The 7,500-nt window shown below is 50.3% G+C and overlaps 1 non-coding gene across 1 annotated transcript; it reads left to right on the plus strand.

Annotated features, from left to right (window-relative positions):
* The first annotated feature begins 6,595 nt into the window (after positions 1–6,595).
* LOC143176195 (5.8S ribosomal RNA) lies at positions 6,596–6,750 on the plus strand. Its single transcript, XR_013000780.1, has one exon. It is a non-coding gene; the product is annotated as a 5.8S ribosomal RNA (ribosomal RNA).
* The last annotated feature ends 750 nt before the right edge of the window (positions 6,751–7,500 follow it).

Raw genomic sequence — 7,500 nt, forward strand, 5'->3', positions numbered from 1 at the left:
TTTCGAACGGCTTACGCGCGGAGAAATACACTTCTCCCGTCCGTCGAAATTTTTTTTTTTTACTTTGAACAAGGCGCATAGAGCCCGCCGAACCACGATTTCCGTGCGTCTTACATCTTTCGACGATGGGACGATCCACGCGAAGAGTTGTTTCGTGCTCGCGCGAGGTGCGATAGCGTCGATTCGCTTTTCTGTACGGGAGAAATAGAACGATGAGTTGACTTATCGGGTCTTCGTTGGAATTACCGTCGCTGGCATTGTAAACTCCAGATGACCTTGTGATTCCTTCGTCGGGCACTGGTAAAGGGTGGCGATGATTCGTTCTATAATAGAAATACCCGTCGTAGCGATTCGGCCGAGACACCCGCCACGAAACACTCTCTCGTCGTGGAATCCCCGCGTCGGAGAGTAAAACGCGCGAAGGCTTACTATGAGAGAAGAAATAGTATATGCCGGTGGTTCGCGTGTGTAGGCTCTATACGAAATTGCGATTCAAGAGAGTAGGAAAAGACGCGATGAACCACGATTTCCGTGCGTCTTACGTCTCTCGACGATGGGACGATCCACGCGAAGAGTTGTTACGTGCTCGCGCGAGGTGCGATAGCGTCGATTCGCTTTTCTGTACGGGGAGAAATAGAACGATGAGCTGACTTATCGGGTCTTCGTTGGAATTACCGTCGCTGGCATTGTAAACTCCAGATGACCTTGTGATTCCTTCGTCGGGCACTGGTAAAGGGTGGCGATGATTCGTTCTATAATAGAAATACCCGTCGTAGCGTTTCGGCCTAGTCACCCGCCACGAAACACTCTCTCGTCGTGGAATCCCCGCGTCGGAGAGTAAAACGCCGAAGGCTTACTTATGAAACTTACGTCTCTCGACGATGGGACGATCCACGCGAAGAGTTGTTACGTGCACGCGTATGGTGCGATTGCGTCGATTCGCTTTTCTGTACGGGGAGCAATAGAACGTTGAGTTGACTTATCGGGTCTTCGTTGGAATTACCGTCGCTGGCATTGTAAACTCCAGATGACCTTGTGATTCCTTCGTCGGGCACTGGTAAAGGGTGGCGATGATGCGTTCTATAATAGAAATACCCGTCGTAGCGTTTCTTCCGAGTCAACCCGCTCACGAAACACTCTCTCGTCGTGGAATCCCCGCGTCGGAGAGTAAAACGCGAATTCATAGTATGGAAACTTACGTCTCTCGACGATGGGACGATCCACGCGAAGAGTTGTTACGTGCACGCGTATGGTGCGATTGCGTCGATTCGCTTTTCTGTACGGGGAGTAATAGAACGTTGAGTTGACTTATCGGGTCTTCGTTGGAATTACCGTCGCTGGCATTGTAAACTCCAGATGACCTTGTGATTCCTTCGTCGGGCACTGGTAAAGGGTGGCGATGATGCGTTCTATAATAGAAATACCCGTCGTAGCGTTTCTTCCGAGTCAACCCGCTCACGAAACTCTCTCTCGTCGTGGAATCCCCGCGTCGGAGAGTAAAACGCGAATTCATACTATGAAAACTTACGTCTCTCGACGATGGGACGATCCACGCGAAGAGTTGTTTACGTGCACGCGTATGGTGCGATTGCGTCGATTCGCTTTTCTGTACGGGGAGAAATAGAACGTTGAGTTGACTTATCGGGTCTTCGTTGGAATTACCGTCGCTGGCATTGTAAACTCCAGATGACCTTGTGATTCCTTCGTCGGGCACTGGTAAAGGGTGGCGATGATGCGTTCTATAATAGAAATACCCGTCGTAGCGTTTCTTCGGAGTCAACCCGCTCACGAAACTCTCTCTCGTCGTGGAATCCCCGCGTCGGAGAGTAAAACGCGAATTCATACTATGAAAACTTACGTCTCTCGACGATGGGACGATCCACGCGAAGAGTTGTTTACGTGTACGCGTATGGTGCGATTGCGTCGATTCGCTTTTCTGTACGGGGAGAAATAGAACGTTGAGTTGACTTATCGGGTCTTCGTTGGAATTACCGTCGCTGGCATTGTAAACTCCAGATGACCTTGTGATTCCTTCGTCGGGCACTGGTAAAGGGTGGCGATGATGCGTTCTATAATAGAAATACCCGTCGTAGCGTTTCTTCCGAGTCAACCCGCTCACGAAACTCTCTCTCTCGTCGTGGAATCCCCGCGTCGGAGAGTAAAACGCCGAAGGCTTACTATGAAACTTACGTCTCTCGACGATGGGACGATCCACGCGAAGAGTTGTTACGTGCACGCGTATGGTGCGATTGCGTCGATTCGCTTTTCTGTACGGGGAGTAATAGAACGTTGAGTTGACTTATCGGGTCTTCGTTGGAATTACCGTCGCTGGCATTGTAAACTCCAGATGACCTTGTGATTCCTTCGTCGGGCACTGGTAAAGGGTGCGATGATGCGTTCTATAATAGAAATACCCGTCGTAGCGTTTCTTCCGAGTCAACCCGCTCACGAAACTCTCTCTCGTCGTGGAATCCCCGCGTCGGAGAGTAAAACGCGAATTCATACTATGAAAACTTACGTCTCTCGACGATGGGACGATCCACGCGAAGAGTTGTTTACGTGCACGCGTATGGTGCGATTGCGTCGATTCGCTTTTCTGTACGGGGAGAAATAGAACGTTGAGTTGACTTATCGGGTCTTCGTTGGAATTACCGTCGCTGCATTGTAAACTCCAGATGACCTTGTGATTCCTTCGTCGGGCACTGGTAAAGGGTGGCGATGATGCGTTCTATAATAGAAATACCCGTCGTAGCGTTTCTTCCGAGTCAACCCGCTCACGAAACTCTCTCTCGTCGTGGAATCCCCGCGTCGGAGAGTAAACGCGAATTCATACTATGAAAACTTACGTCTCTCGACGATGGGACGATCCACGCGAAGAGTTGTTTACGTGCACGCGTATGGTGCGATTGCGTCGATTCGCTTTTCTGTACGGGGAGAAATAGAACGTTGAGTTGACTTATCGGGTCTTCGTTGGAATTACCGTCGCTGGCATTGTAAACTCCAGATGACCTTGTGATTCCTTCGTCGGGCACTGGTAAAGGGTGGCGATGATGCGTTCTATAATAGAAATACCCGTCGTAGCGTTTCTTCCGAGTCAACCCGCTCACGAAACTCTCTCTCGTCGTGGAATCCCCGCGTCGGAGGGTAAAACGCGATATATAATAGTATATGCCAGTGGTTCGCGCCGCGTCGTCTCTGAGATACGCGGTCGACAGAGTTCCGAAAACACGTGATGTGCCACGATTTCCGTGCGTCTTACATCTTTCGACGATGGGACGATCCACGCGAAGAGAACGTTCGTGCTTGCGTGAGGTGCAACAGCGTCGATTCGCTTTTCTGTACGGGGAGAAATAGAACGTTGAGTTGACTTATCGGGTCTTCGTTGGAATTACCGTCGCTGGCATTGTAAACTCCAGATGACCTTGTGATTCCTTCGTCGGGCACTGTAAAGGGTGGCGATGATTCGTTCTATAATAGTAATACCCGTCGTAGCGTTTCGACCGATGTCACCCGCCACGAATGTCTCTCTCGACGTGGAAACCCCGCGCCGAAGAGTAAACGCGAAGGCTTACCATACGAAAGAAAACGGTATTATACGCCTGTGGTATGTGCGTCTCGGCTCTGTGATACGCGATCGGCAGAGTTACAAAAAACGTTGATGGGCCACGATTTCCGTGCGTCTTACATCTTTCGACGATGGGACGATCCACGCGAAGAGTAGTTACGTGCTCGCGCGAGGTGCGATAGCGTCGATTCGCTTTTCTGTACGGGGAGAAATAGAACGATGAGTTGACTTATCGGGTCTTCGTTGGAATTACCGTCGCTGGCATTGTAAACTCCAGATGACCTTGTGATTCCTTCGTCGGGCACTGGTAAAGGGTGGCGATGATTCGTTCTATAATAGAAATACCCGTCGTAGCGATTCGGCCGAGACACCCGCCACGAAACTCTCTCTCGTCGTGGAATCCCATGTCGGAGAGTAAAACGCGAAGGCTAACTATATAAGAAACATATAGTATTATTTATGCCTGTGGTTCTCCGTTTGTCCTACTCTCAGATACGCGACTCGGAGAGTTACGAATAATCGTGATGGACCACGATTTCTGTACGTCTTACATCTTTCGACGATGGGACGATCCACGCGAAGAGATCATTCCTGCTTGCGTGAGGTGCGATAGCGCCGATTCGCTTTTCTGTACGGGGAGAAATAGAACGATGAGTTGACTTATCGGGTCTTCGTTGGAATTACCGTCGCTGGCATTGTAAACTCCAGATGACCTTGTGATTCCTTCGTCGGGCACTGGTAAAGGGTGGCGATGATTCGTTCTATAATAGAAATACCCGTCGTAGCGATTCGGCCGTGTCACCCGCCACGAAAATCTCTCTCGTCGTGGAATCCCCGCGTCGTAGAGTAAACGCGAAGGCTTGCTATAGAAGACTATAGTTTATACGCCTGTGGTTCACCGGTTGCCTGCTCTCCGGGGTACGCGATCGCGCAGGAGTTACGGAAGAACTTGATGGGCCACGATCTCCAAGCGGCTATATCTTTCGACGATGGGACGATTCACGCGAAGAGAACGTTCGTGCATGCGTGAGGTGCGATAGCGTTGATTCGCTTGTCTGTACGGGGAGAAATAGAACGATGAGTTGACTTATCGGGTCTTCGTTGGAATTACCGTCGCTGGCATTGTAAACTCCAGATGACCTTGTGATTCCTTCGTCGGGCACTGGTAAAGGGTGGCGATGATTCGTTCTATAATAGAAATACCCGTCGTAGCGTTTCGACCGATGTCACCCGCCACGAAATTCTCTCTCGTCGTGGAATCCCCGCGTCGGAGAGTAACCGCCGAAGGCTTGCTATAGAAGACTATAGTTTATACGCCTGTGGTTCACCGGTTGCCGGCTCTCCGGGGCACGCGATCGCGCGAAGGTTACGGAGGGACGTGAAGCGCCCGAGCAATGAAACGTCCGCAGGAGGAAACGAGCAACCGCCGAACATTGTTTCGCGACGTTTCCATAATGTATTGTCGTTTCGCTCGCATCCCGCTTCTTTCCCCTAGTTTCCTCGACGCGTAGTTTCGCAGCCTTAGTGGACGAATCATTCTCGATTCGAGGAAAGATATGCAGTGGGGCGTGCAATGAGCCCGCCAGAGACCACGATCTCCAATGCGTCTTTACATCTTTCGACGATGGGATGATCCACGCGAAGAGAACGTTCGTGCTTGCGCGAGGTGCGTTAGCGTCGATTCGCTTTTCTGTACGGGGAGAAATAGAACGATGAGTTGACTTATCGGGTCTTCGTTGGAATTACCGTCGCTGGCATTGTAAACTCCAGATGACCTTGTGATTCCTTCGTCGGGCACTGGTAAAGGGTGGCGATGATTCGTTCTATAATAGAAATACCCGTCGTAGCGATTCGGCCGAGTCACCCGCCACGAAACTGTCTCTCTTTCGTCGTGGAAACCCCGCGTCGGAGAGTAAAACGCGCGAAGGCTGTGACTGTAACATATATATATACAGTATACAATGCCTGTGGTTTTTGCGCGTGTCGGCTCTTCGGTATACGCGATCGGCCAGAGTTACGGAGGGACGGTGAAGCGCACGAGAAATTGAAACGGCCGCACGATTGGAACCGAGCAACCGTCGAACATTGTTTCGCGACGTTTCCATAATGCGTTTTCGTTTCGCTCGCATACCGCTTCTTTTCCCCTAGTCTCTGAGACGCGTTTTCGAGCCGTTCTTCTACTATCGATTCTCGTAGAGAGAAGGGACCGGGTAGTCTGGAAGTGGAACCCGCATCTTGCGTGTACCGTACACGGAATTGAGAGGACCGGCCGTGAAGCTCGTTTTAAAGCCGTGCGTCTGACACCCAACTCTTGCGCGCCAATTTCGCGGCAAGAGATAAATATGGGACGAATGACGGCAAAGAGCCAGCTGTGAAGTCTGTTTTTTTAATCGAATCCGTGGACGTGTGTATGCCGTAGCGTCGCTCGTCGTGTTCGTTCATGGTCGTTCCGAGAGAAAGAACGAAAGCGGTAACGAAGGGACCGGCCGTGAAGCTCGTTTTAAAGCCGCGCGTCTGACACCCAACTCTTGCGCGCCAATTTCGCGGCAAGAGATAACATGGACGAATGACCGGCAAAGAGCCAGCTGTGAAGTCTTTTTTCATTATTTGCTTTCAATCGATCGATCGGTACGATTCGTGCAACGTTTCGCGCGATGCGACGCGAAAACATGCGCGCAACAATAGATGCGTCTGATCGGAAGAACGCGAGGGTCGACTGCACGCGATGGATTCAGTATCGGGTAGGATACAAAATATATCCCCGTCGTTTCCACGCGTGCGAGTCTTCTGCGTCTTTCGCGGGTTTTGAATGCACTATACGCCCGGAACGTCGAGAAATATATACATATTACTTGAACGTTTTTCGTCTCGAAAGGCTTCGGTGTCGTCTCCAAGGCGACGCCTGAATCTCCTTCGCGCGCTGGTCGGAGATTCAGGTATCAACTTTTATCTTCTCTTTGAAAGAAGAGAGATATTAGGTCGAACAAATGAGAATAAAATTATATATGTGAAATATAAAATTTATACGATTACCCTGAACGGTGGATCACTTGGCTCGTGGGTCGATGAAGAACGCAGCTAATTGCGCGTCAACGTGTGAACTGCAGGACACATGAACATCGACATTTCGAACGCACATTGCGGTCCACGGATACAATTCCTGGACCACGCCTGGCTGAGGGTCGTTTACGTACCATACACTGCTTGCGTAGCTCTGTCAAATCCCCGCCGTCGTTCACCTCTTCGGATCGAACGTTTTTTTACCGAAGGGCGCAAAGAACGTTTCTGAGTCGGGTTAAGAGAAGGATGCTACGTACGAGCGAACGATGGGTGTCTCGTCGGCGTTTGTCGCGGACACGCGAAAATTCTGTGAATTTCACGGACAGTGTACGTTCTAGTTGTTGCAAAACGATCGGAATCGTTTGTATGGACTCGCGTGAGTGTTCGCGGCGTCGTGCGTCGTTCAATTACGACCGCCCGCGGATACCGCTCCACTGCGATATGGATCTGAGCGACAACTTTTTCGGCTGTTCGTGAGATGAACGGTTTCGTGTGTTTAGAAAAATTTTTTTTCCCGCGCTCCCGACGTCACCTGAAATGATGCGTCAGAGGTGAAAGAAAATATTAAGAAGTCGAGAGAGAGAGAGACTACACACGTTTTATTCATATTTTGTATACCGTGCGTGAGACGGATGTGCACGACACGTCGTATGTCGGTATATTACCGACTGGCCCCAGGGAGATTGTTTCTTCCTCTCTTACGAATGAGATGTACGTTTCGGAGGATCGTCGTTACCGAAACACACGGCAAAACGAGACTTCTCGCAGCAGAACCTTTATACACAATACACATCGACTCTTTTTACCCCGAGAGAGAGAGAAAAGGTGTATTTCTTTTTTTTATTTTTCGAATTCGACGCACGAACGCTTTGACG

This window comes from Nomia melanderi, unplaced genomic scaffold (genome assembly GCF_051020985.1).
Source record: "Nomia melanderi isolate GNS246 unplaced genomic scaffold, iyNomMela1 scaffold0411, whole genome shotgun sequence".
In the NCBI taxonomy this organism is placed as follows: Eukaryota; Metazoa; Arthropoda; class Insecta; order Hymenoptera; family Halictidae; genus Nomia; species Nomia melanderi.